This window comes from Anastrepha obliqua, chromosome 1, assembly GCF_027943255.1.
Source record: "Anastrepha obliqua isolate idAnaObli1 chromosome 1, idAnaObli1_1.0, whole genome shotgun sequence".
In the NCBI taxonomy this organism is placed as follows: Eukaryota; Metazoa; Arthropoda; class Insecta; order Diptera; family Tephritidae; genus Anastrepha; species Anastrepha obliqua.
Genome location: NC_072892.1, coordinates 99068738 through 99081056, shown reverse-complemented (window position 1 = coordinate 99081056; position 12319 = coordinate 99068738). Strand labels below are relative to the sequence as shown.

General features: G+C 37.3%; 1 protein-coding gene across 4 annotated transcripts in view; it reads left to right on the top strand.

The window, feature by feature from the left end:
• LOC129253173 (choline transporter-like 2) overlaps nucleotides 1-12319 on the top strand; it is a 46441-nt gene that overhangs the window by 31110 nt on the left and 3012 nt on the right. The window lies entirely within an intron of this gene.

The window sequence follows — 12319 nt, the reverse complement described above, 5'->3', positions numbered from 1 at the left end:
CTTTTCTGCTTCAATTTGAAAAAAAAAATACAGCCCAAGCCCGTGAATTGCTGCAGGAGGCCTACCCAGACCATACTCCGTCGATTTCAACATGTGAGTACTGGTTTCGACGATTCAAAAGTGGTGATTTTCACACCGAAGACAAGGAGCGTCTTGGCCAGCCCAAAAAGTTCGAGGACGCGGAATTGGGGGAATTGGTAAACGACGACTCGTGCCAAACCCAAGAAGAGCTTGCTGAATCATTGGGCGTTGATAAATCAACCGTTTGCAAGCGTCTAAAAGCGATGGGAATGATCAAAAAGCAAGGACATTGGGACATTGCTCAACCTGTCAAAAAATACCTTGGAACGCTTGGCTGGGAAGTGTTACCCCACCCGCCGTATAGTCCAGACATAGCTCCCTCCGATTATCATTTGTTCCGGCATATGAGTCTCGATTTGGCGGACCAGCGGTTCTCCTCGTACGAGGCTACCAAAATATGGGTTGAGTCATGGATAGCCAAGCAGCGGCCAGAATTTTGGAGAAACGGCATCCGGAAATTGCCCGAAAGATGGGCGAAAGTTGTAGCTAGCGATGGCCAATACTTCGAATAAAATATTTTGTACCGTTTTTTCACAATAAAGCCCCAAATCTTCGAAAAAAACCTTTAAAACTAATTCAACCTCCCAATAGAAAAATGTGTTTCTTAATTTTTGGTGTTTCACCGAGATTCGAACCTATTTTCTCTCTGTGAATTCCGAATATTTTTTTCATGCATTCCATGAGATTTGATAAAAAAGTTGTCAGAAAATAGACTCATGTTTTTTCCTAAAGTACCGACTACCGTCTGCCGTCTGCCGTCTGCCGACTTCCAATTCCAACTCTAAGCTTCATTATACTAAAAAGAATTTCTATGGCGTTCAAGAGATTGAGGTGGCAAAGCCAAGACTTGAACCACATTAGCACATAACCAATCTTTGACCAAACTGCGAAAAATTTCGAATAGTTATCTTGTTGAAACATCTATCGAAGTCACATTTCCTATTCGGCAGTTCGAAGCATGTGGTCATTTAGAATGTACCGTGACATTTATTTATTTGTCGAATAGGCCAACTCATCTCGCTGAAAAGAACGTCCATACCATCACATTTCCACCTTGGCGTTTCATTGTGCCGTAACAATAAATGAACTATTTGCATTTGGTGGCTTTTAACTTTGGTTTGTTATACAATGAGGAATTGTAACTGATAATGCGGATGTGTGTATGAAAAAATATGAATGGCAACACATAACCCGATGCATTATGTAAATATGTAACTAAAAGAACGCAGTTGTTTTCTACGGGATAAGTTTTACTCAATTTTGTGTATCCTACGAGCAACGGAAAGGGACTACGATGCGTTGGTGACGGTGAGCACCATAGCATTCAATTATTGAGTTAATTTTAATTTTTTTGTTAGTGTAAGATAGTAGGCACATAACCAAATAGCACTGGAACGAATTCCTTTGAGTAAATTGATTTTGTAGAGTGCTTGAACCACTTCATTGCAAAATGTTGCTTAGATTTCTAACAATACTGAAAGTATCTAATATAATATTAAATTTTTCAATAAAACGAATAAACTTTCCCGCTGTTTCACTTTGGGATACTTTTGTGCGATTTGAATTGGATATGGTTTTTCGCAAAACTAAAGGGTTTTTGGCGCCCTGTGGCAGCCATTTTGTTTTGGTGACATCTGTCAAATCTTTTGTTTATTATTCAGTTGTTTATGCCAAATCACCATGGCAAGTTACACGATTGAACAGCACGTTCAAATGATAAAACTTTATTATCAAAATGAGTGTTCATTAAGGCAAACGTTGCGCGCATTGCGCCCATTTTTCGGTAGACGTGGTGGCCCTTCCAATTTCTTATGGCCCATATTGAACCATATGGACCTAGACGACATGTGGTTCCAGCAGGACGGCGCTACGTGCCACACAGCAAACGCCATTTTATTCCATTTCAACATCTACCCGCCCTTATTGAAAAACCCTTTAGAACAAGCAAGCAAATTTGTATTCAATTTTGGTTATTGGCGATTTTTTAACCCGTAGATTTGTCTTTCCCAGTAGTACATATATATGTATGTAGATTTCATCAATTCATTTTTATTAACTCTTTTCAATCATTGATCTTCGTTGTCCGCGGAGTCTTTTTATGGTTTTTTTACATTTTTGTCCAGCAATATATTTTGCTTAGCCATATCCGAGAGTTCAGCGTCTATTTACTAGAGCATAAAAAGGGAGGGGGATTTGTTCTAAAAATGCAACGTAAAACTAGGTTCTTGGACTTTTGTAGGATTATGGGAAGGGAGGTGTCGGCTAATAGAGGTTTGACTGTAGAAGGCTTGTATGTATATATGTACGTATAGATATATACACACATATATAATGTAGTATGGAATATACGCTGGCATATTTTCATATAAAATATAAATAAATACATACGTACGTATGTACATATATAATATATACTCCATTTGTGCTGTAGTATCTTTCAACTCACATGTAACTCACACCCATTTGAGGTAGAGGTGAACGTGTTAACAAAAACTGAAAGCAATTCCTTAATGTGAAATGCAGGTGTCACTTAGTGACTATAACTTTCCAAATTGAGTAATGACTGGCTGGTTTAATTGTAAGCCTATTTATGATGTATGTATGTATTGTACTATTTGGACATTCAATCAACGGGCACGTACAGTAGATTCTCCTTGTGCTGATTTGCTTGTGCGTACATATGTACGTGTATACATACAAACATACATAAGTATGTACCTATATGCTCTGAGATACAGTAAATACATATGTGTGTACACATAAATAAACTTCACAAATACGGCTCGAAATTCAAGGAAATTTAACGAATTTGAGAGTTACAATTTTGAGTGATGATGATAAATATAGTACGCACAAGGTCGGTCTATCGCAAATGATCTCGGACTGCTTCAAAATTTGATTTTTTTTTATTTAAAAATGGTAATTCCCTGCGAACTCTATACCCCGCTTTGCTCGGTCAAAAAGCATATAAAACAACTTTTTTAACTCATTTTTGAAAATTTTATTCAGGATTGCGGTCGTCGACCTTTGAACGTCTTCAATATCCGTATAACGCGTTCGCTTCAAAACCAAATGCTATTTTCCAAACAGAGAGCATTAACACTAAATCAGGTCAGCACTGAGAGTGGTTAGGTTAGGTTAGGTTATGGTGGTAGTCGATCTGCACGACCAACTCACTTAGACCTTACAGGTCCATTGTGATACCAATGTGCTACACGGGAACCTCATTTATCTTCCTTCTTGGAACCATTTTGTGGCTCTTATGAAACGTATTATCAATCCCAACCCCACGCCAGACAGCTCTGTAAGAGAATTGAAAAAGTATTTACCTAGACAACCTGCTCTGATTTTAGCCAGGGCTGGACAATTGCAAAAGAAGTACTCAACTGTTTCTTCCTCTTCCTCATCTCTGCAATTTCTGCAATATTCATGGGAGAAAACTAGGAGTTGGAATACCTGCCAAATAGTCAGTGACCGGTTAAACAAGCCACAACCTTCGAGATATTGTCTCTTGAGAGACTAAGCAATTCCTTTATTCTTTTCTTGTTTATTTGCGGCCATAGTAGCCTAGCTGTTAAACACGTGTCTTCATTTCTCCATAACCTATTGGCCTCTTGGATAATGTGGTGTTTTATTATTAGTTTACTCGTGGCCATGGCCAATGGTACTTTTATCACTGAGCAGTTGAAGAGCAGTACCTTTTCTGGCTAGCTCATCAGCTTTACAGTTTCCCTCAATATCTCTATGCCCCGGAACTCAAATAAGGCTGACCTTGAATACGTCACTAATATCATTTAGGGCCGCCCGGAATTCTTGTGCAACCTTCGATCTTAGTAAAGCCTCATTCATTGATTTGATGGCCGCCTGGCTATCCGGGAATATATTTATAGTCATTTGTGTTACGGCGTGCGTATTTAGATATGTAGCCACTTCTTTTATAGCTAGAACCGCTGCAGTAGTCTGGTAGTCGAACGGATAGTACCAGTCCTAATTCCATCGAGAAAACTCCATAGCCAAGCTTATCGTCTAGCTTAGAACCATCTGTATAAAAATTTAATTCCCCCCTTCTCCATGGCCTTGGTGTCTGCCACTCCCTTTTTGACGGTATACTCGTTTTGAAGAGCCTTTCAAAGGTGAGTCTAGGGATAGAGTAGTCTATTTCTTGTTTGTGACTATTCAGAGAGTGAAAAATAGAAGCGTGGCCAAACCACCGGTCTTTCCATAGCGCCATACTCTTGAGTCTGAGCGCCGAGGCGGCGGCCACGTTTTGCCCTACCAGATTTAGGACAGGTAAGTTGATAAGCACTTCCAGCGCTTCGTTTGGGGTAGTCTTTAAGGGGTTAGGGGTAGTCAGAATTTTCAAAAAATCGATTTTTTTTTGCATTTTCTTAAAGTATAATGTTTTAAAAATATTGTGTAAAAATTTGAAGTGAATCCGACAAATACTTTTCAAGTTATTCAACAATTAACAAAGGGCGCTCGGCCGCTCCGGAGCCGATAGCAAAACTTTAAATGCGTTTTTCTCAAAACTATGTTTTTCAAACTGGTGAACACTGTAACTTAAAAACCGCTACGTAGATTTCAATAAAATTTATACAGCTTTTGAAAAACAAAAAACTTGTGCCTGATCGAAGGATTTTTTTTTTTCAAAAATTTCGATTTTTTTTTAACAATTAACTGTTGGTTTTTTTTTCTAAAATCTGGAAAAAATTTTCTGAGGCCGCCATTTTGTTCATTTTGAAAAAAAAAAAGCTTCGATCAGGCACAAGATTATCTATTAATAAAACTAATTTTTCTTGTCCGATTGGTTTTAGATGAATCTGCAAGGACTTGTGATGTTCACCGCAAGGGACTTCTGGAGAAACGGGCTTCACACAAACAGCGATAACTTTTGCAATTATTAATTTTTTTTTTTGAAATTTTGGTGAAGTCAAGTTAAAACATGATGTTTTTATGCTATGTTTTTATTTTTGTTAAATAAATTAATTAAGTAGCAAAAAAAAATTCGTGAAAATCATCATTTTTTCGGGCCTCTGACTACCCCTAACCCCTTAAAGCGCCAGAGATGCATACAAAATCTGTACTTTGGACCTTACTCATGATTTTAGCGTGAGTCACCTTTTGAGCAGATGGCCACCATACAAGTATTCCATACATTAAGATTGGCCTAACTACAGAAGTATAGAGCCAGTGCGTGGGAGTGGTTACAGAATGCCATTTTTAGCTAAACGATCCGTTATTAAATTGAACGAAGATCCGGCTCATTATCGTAGATCGCTACCTTCCATGTTCACGGTATTCTGGCCGAACACGATGAATTCGCGACAGCAAACGCTTCACGACACCAAGATAGAATACAACATTAAGCGTTTGGCTCATTTCCGTACATGCAGATGGTGACTTTTTTGTTATGAATACGCGCACAACTTCAAAGTTTTTTTCGTTCGTCTTCGAAACATCTCGATTTCCTTTAAAGTTTTCAAATCACTGTAAAAGGAACGTATAAGATAAGTAATCATTTCTAAAAGGTTTTTGCGCCAATTTATACATCTCGGACGGCGTTTTACAAAATTTGATATTAGCTCTTTGTTCAAAATTCATTTTGCGACCTATGGTTCAAAAGTACTGTTACATTAGGTGTAATAACTCAGCTTCTATCAGACCGAATGTCTTGAAATTTAAACACGACATCTATAATGGATGTAGGATCATACGCCCAGATTTAAAATATAGCGCCACTGATTGATGATATATGATGGCAGCCCGGGAACTTGTAGTTATGGAGTTGTAGTGAATATTTTGTGTTTAACAAATTTTCATATTTAAAAAGATATATTTTAAATTTATCTTGAAATTCTTCTCCAAGTTTAATAATTTTTCTAAAATCAAATTTTTTATTTTCGTGCATGTCCTACTAAAATACTTTTTTTTTGCCTAGTGCTTTAGTGCTGATTTTAGTTACACGTGGCATTGAAATTAAGTATAAAATATGATATTTTTCTTTCTTACTCCACACTGAAACCATCTTGCTTTAAGTGCAATCTAATCTTTATGTGTCATCCCTAACATAGTCAGTATCATTCAAGAACGATGAGCCGAAGTATCAGGTCAGTCCATAAGTTCGTGCGCTTTTTAAGGTGGTTTTAAAATTAATAAAAAATATGTTTAAATTATTTATTAATCAATAATATATTTTCCTTCATTATTTACAATGTATTCCCACGTTTAGGCAAATTTTTAATTCCCTGCTCAAAAAATTGTTTGTCCTTGGAGCCAAAGTAGTTCTTGTAACTCATATGGGATTGAAGTCCCCGGAAAAGGTGATAATCACAAGGAGCAATATCCCTAGAATATGGTGGATGCGGCATTAGCTCCCATCCGAGCTCGTTCAGCTTGCCTAATGTTTGCCCTGCGGTATGAGGTCTTGCGTTGTCGTGGTGAAACAAAACTTTGCGTCATTCAGGTTTGATAGCTGATGGGAATAATAATCAACAGTTACCATCTGGTTTGGTTCCATAAGTTCATAATAAACAATACCGGCTTTCATTTTCAAGCCGTTGCAGCAGCTGAGAACACACATTCATTCTCTGCTGACGTTTGGCGACGGAAAGTCTAGGCGGAATCCATTTTCCCAGCTTTGAAACCTTTCCCAACTGTACCAGGTGCCTGTGAACTGTTCCATGCGAGGAATTTAATCTCTGAGCTATCATATCGACTGTCAAATTTGGCTCAGCTTCCACGAGTTCGAGCAAGACGTCGGAGTTAAAGACTTCAGGACGACCAGCGCGACGACCAGGCATCCTTCACATCGCAGTTACCACTTTGGAATTTTGAAAACCAGTCCGCAGTCCTTACACTCACGGTATTCTCTCCGTGAACAGTGTTTATTTCTGCAGCCGCAGTTGTTGCATTTTTACCACTTTTATAAAAAAAATACAAAATATGCTTCTTATACGCGTTCAAAGATTCCATTTTACTTTTTAACAACACGTGCTTCTATCCGCGATTAAAATCACTTGCTGAATGCACAATATATCAAAGAAAATATAAATATGTAGTTCCGTTATATTCCACGAATAGTTTTTTGTATGCAAAAATCGTACAAAAGTGAAATTATGGGTAAAATACGCACGAACTTATGGACTAACCTGATATCTAAACTAGTCGCATGGCACGCAAAACAGTGACAAGGAAGAATCTTTTTCCTTAATGATCAAAGCAACTAGCAACTGAATGACGCCTTTCAGCGCCTGACGTTTCATTCTGGCCAAATTCTTTTTGTAGCGGCACATATCAGATTATCAACTCATCTCGTGTTGGCTAAAGCGGCAATGCTACTTGTACCACTCACTTTGTAGATTGAGAGGTGTATCTCCATATCAAGAGGGTGGCGAGTGGTAATGCCCTCTCTCGCTAATTTGTCTGCCTTACAATTTCTTTGTACTATATGTCACTATGCACTGGCACTCATATCAAAAGGATGTGGAAATATTCCGTCATCTTGTTAAAAGATGCTTGGAGTTTGCGACCAATGATGGAGTTAGTGACAACCCCACCAAGAGGTTTAATTGCCGCTTGGCTAGCAGAATAAATACCGATTTCTTTAAAGTAAACATAACAATTTTTGCCTAACCAAACATTTACCTCATTATTGACGAGAATTTCAGCCTGAAATACGCTGCAGTGATTAGAAAGATGAGCCGTAATGCCTACTCTTGACTTCCTACAGTAGACGCCAAAGCCAACGTTATCGTCAAGCAGTGATTCATCAGTAAATAACCGTAAACAGTTTTTTCCGACCGGTTTTATTGTCAACTCACGCACGACCAGCTGAAATTCTAGTACTAATAACCTATTAGTTGGACCGTGACCGAGTGTTATGGCCGAGTGTCCATTACCTAAATCGCGTAGTTAGGGCTAGCCGAGCAGCTCTACTACAGTACTACCTGCATTCTGTCTACCAAGTCTAACAAGTCTAGGAGAGGCAAGTTGAGCACAAGATCTTTGTGAGGACGAGTGCTGCCCCGTCCATCACTATTCAGATTTGTATGAAATTGCTGATCCATTATAACACTTACATATTTGCATACAAAAACAAAAGGTGCACTTTCGATGTTCATCTTGGAGAAATTATCAAAAGTGATAAATTTAAATTGTCTTCTACCGAAAGTCTGCATTACAAATTAACATATGGATCCCCTAACCACTTTCTATGAATAAGCCATTTACTGTACCGATAATTCAATTACGTGCATTCAATGTTTAGATTGCAACCGTTAGACGTATGCCCATACGTATGTGTGTATGTAAACTGAATGCATTGCGAAAACTCCTGGTTTTCTTTGTTGCGTATTAATATGTTTTCGTGGCAGCGACTTTCGAATAAAGCCCCAGCAAAACCTGCGTGACCGAAACTCTCACACAATTACACTTTTTTGTATGTTACTAACACATATGCACTCGTATTTCTTTGGAAATCGACTTTTTTTTTTTTATTCTCAGTAAGCAAACTTCATTCATATATTTTTTCTCATTTTTGCATCAATAGAAAAAAAAACAAAAAAAACGGCAAGTGGCTGTCAAAGCAATAAGTCAAAAAGATATCTTTTCTCTCTTTTTGATATCAAAGTAGGCCGAGAATCAAATTGTCAACCTTTGGCAAATATGTAAGCAGTAAGCAAATTTCATTCATATATTTTTCCTCATTTTTAAATCAGTCAAAGTAAACAAACGCCGTAGCCGAGTGGGTTGGTGCGTGACTGCTATTCAGAATTCACAGAGAAAACGTCAGTTCGAATCTCGGTGAAAGCAAAATTAATAAAAACATTTTTTAATAGCGGTCGCCCATCAGCAGGCAATGGCAAAACACCGAGTGTATTTCTACCATGAAAAAAATCTGCTCATAAACATATCATAAAACAAAATGAAATAAATGTATAAAAAAAAAAAAATTTTTTTGTAATTCGAACCAAGGATTTCGGATCGGAAGCCCACATTGCTAGCCGCTGGGCTATCGCGCTGTGCTGTCGCCGCTGGCCTAAAAGTTATTTTGTTCGTCGCTACGTTTATATGAAACTGGCACTGGCAAACGAATCCATATGTATGAAAGGGATAAAAAATCACACGTACACAAAAAATTTGGCACAATTTTCCCAACGGCCTTAACAAAGTGATTGTAAAGGGGCGGGGCTAGTGACAGTTTAACGACCACGCGTGCAGGTCATGTGCAGGGTAACATGACCACCACTCTTCTTGCTGGGGCAACAAGTCGCTTGTTGCATACATACCTACATATGTACAATATATATGTATGTATGTGGCAGAGCTGAACTCTTACGTCGGCAGTTCGCAAAGAAGAGTTATAAAGAAACTCAGTGCGTTCAAGAAAAAACAATAACAACAAAACAAAAAATTGTTAAGTAATGACGTTTTCATTTGCGATTCTGCTATATAATTTGACAAAATCGCTGTGTGTGTGACGCCGCACTCGAGCAATTTATTCGTGTGTTGTTTGTGTTATTTTTTCTTCTTATTGCATTCTTGTTTGCATTTTCACATCTCTTTCATGCAACTGCACCAATGTGACGTCACGCACTCTCTGATGGACGCAATCTTATTTATATCATTTTTGAATGCCCTTTAAGCTGCTCAGATTCACTAAAAACGAGTAACGGTAGATTAATTCATCCTGAGTGACCAACTTTGTGTTTTTATCAATAGCCAGACGGTGAAAGACCATCAAAGGCCTCGAATCGCGATCTTAATGTACAGCAGATTCTGTTTTTATGCGGTATATACGTTCCGCAAGAAACAGCATAAAAAAACAGCGTAAAAAAAGCTACCAGTTCTATAGTAAAACTATAGGTACGTTTCGAAAGTGCTAAGAACCGCATAAATCTGAAATAATGTAATAAAATCGCATAAAAAAAGGGTACTAGTCCCATATTATAACTATAGATACGTTCCATAGACCGCATGAATCTGAAATAATTAAATAAAATCGCATATACAAAAAATATTATTTTTGAAAATTATATCTTTATTTAAGAAACGTCAGAATCGAAAAATAAATTTACATAGTCAGAAATAGAATCAGACAATACCCGCGTGTTGCGCATTCGTTTAGGATTTGGCGTAAAATCACTTCCGTCACTGGAGGAAATGTACACGTCTGATCAGGCGGTTCCATACTTGTAGGGTTAGCATTTTTGATATAATATGTGATAAGTTTTTGCTAAGCTGGTTTAGAATCTTGTTTATATGTACAATTCCCGATAGGTCGACATGCATTTTTTAATTTTTTAAAACCGCATAAAAAAAACCGCATAAAAACAGAATCTACTGTATTTATTGTTTTAAATCACAGTTGCGCAGTGCGATAACTCTGTGCTCACAAACACGCTCGTAAAGCCAATTTTGCCGACCTCTGGTTTAAATTGAGAACCGACAAGAGTCGTCGCAGTGTCGGTTACTTATCGTCAAATTCGATATCAAGGTTGCAGTTTGCTTACATTTTAAAACAAAAATTGTCGGTTAAATTATTATATTATTCCTGCTTTGATGACCTACATCTTCGAGACGTAATCGTTTTGAAAATTCTTCCTCTCGCACTCGGTAGATGTTTTTAGAAATAATTAAATTCTTGCTTTTAATAAAGAAAAAATTTCTAAATTAATGCATATATATTAAATAATGAGGAAATATTTAAAGAATGCATTTGAGTACAAAAATATGTATAAAATGATATTCACACTTTAAATGAAACCAGGAAAAGTATGTAAGTCTCACATATGTATGGTTATCTTTTCAGCAACTTTCAGTACTGTTATCAAAGTAGGGTTAAAACAGTTCAATTAGTAGGAAACATATAATACAAGTAGACGAGATTATGCAAATAAATATATTACTTAAATAACTGTGTCCGAAATGGAGTTGCCAAGGGCTTTATTCAACTTTGGTTATCAGGTGAAGCACTACTACAATTTTTTTTTTCGGGTTAAGATCACAGCCGAGGCCAAGGCTAACCAATTCTTCTCTCCTATTGCAAGTAGTGAAATTTTACTCCTTTAGTCAGGCTGCTATTGAAACATTATCGACTGTTGTGAAACATTATCGATGAAAACTATAGACTGCAGATAAGCTCTAAATATACCACGTACGTATAGCCAGAGAGTGAAATACCAACATGATCAAAAAGTTCTCGAAATATATTCAGAAAATTCAAAATACAATTTTATTCCTCAAAAATGATATAATCGCCTTCAAAGTACTCCCAATCAAAGGCAACGCACTTATGGCAGCGTTTCATCCAGCTCTCGAAACATTTTTGGAGCTCTATTTTCCGTATAGCCGACAGAGCCGTGTTCGGTTTTTGCATTACTTCCTTTCGTTTGGTGAAACAAATTCCCCATAGTGGTTTTTTGACTCGATCAAACCCAGAAAAAATTACAGGGAGCCATATCTAGTGAATTCGATGTCCTCTTAATGTTCGGTTGTTTATTAAGTTTTCTGTCACTTGATTAATTGATGTTTTCATCATAATTGCCCAGTTTTAACTATTGGTTTGTTGTGTTTAACAACAAAAACAATATAACTAAAAATCTTACAAAATTCACAAAAATTTAACACATTTCAATAAGAGTACAACCAAATTTCCAACTGTTTATGCCGAATATTTGTAGAGTCTTACCGGTTGTCAACGGCAGTACAGAAAACAATGAAATAATGACCTGCAAATCATAGTAATAGTACTATAACCTGGTTCACTTGTTTTTTATGGAATAAAATGGTTATTAAAATTAAAACAATGTGCCTCCTATAGTAAGAGTTACAAAGGCAGAGCTGCGATGGCTTGTACATCGAAGAAAACTCGAAAAATACTTAGGCTGGTATCAAATTCCAGCAAATGCACCGTTCCGTGCAAAGGGCTATTCTAAAAGCGCCTCATCTGAAGCATGCAAAATTACAAGAAATACTACCTTCGAATAAATTTCGCAAAGAACGTCGCCTCGATTTTGAAAGGGATTAATCACATGGCTTGGAGTTCTTACAAATAAGAATCTCGGTGAATGGAAAAAAGTAGTATTTAGTGACGAAAAGAAGTTCAATCTGGATGGGCTGGAATGAAACACTCTCTACATGGGGTTACATTTAGGCGTGATTGATGGAATCGGGCCGCAGGAATGCAATTTTATTAAGCAGCGGCATCTATCAGCCTGTCATACTGACATTTTAATGA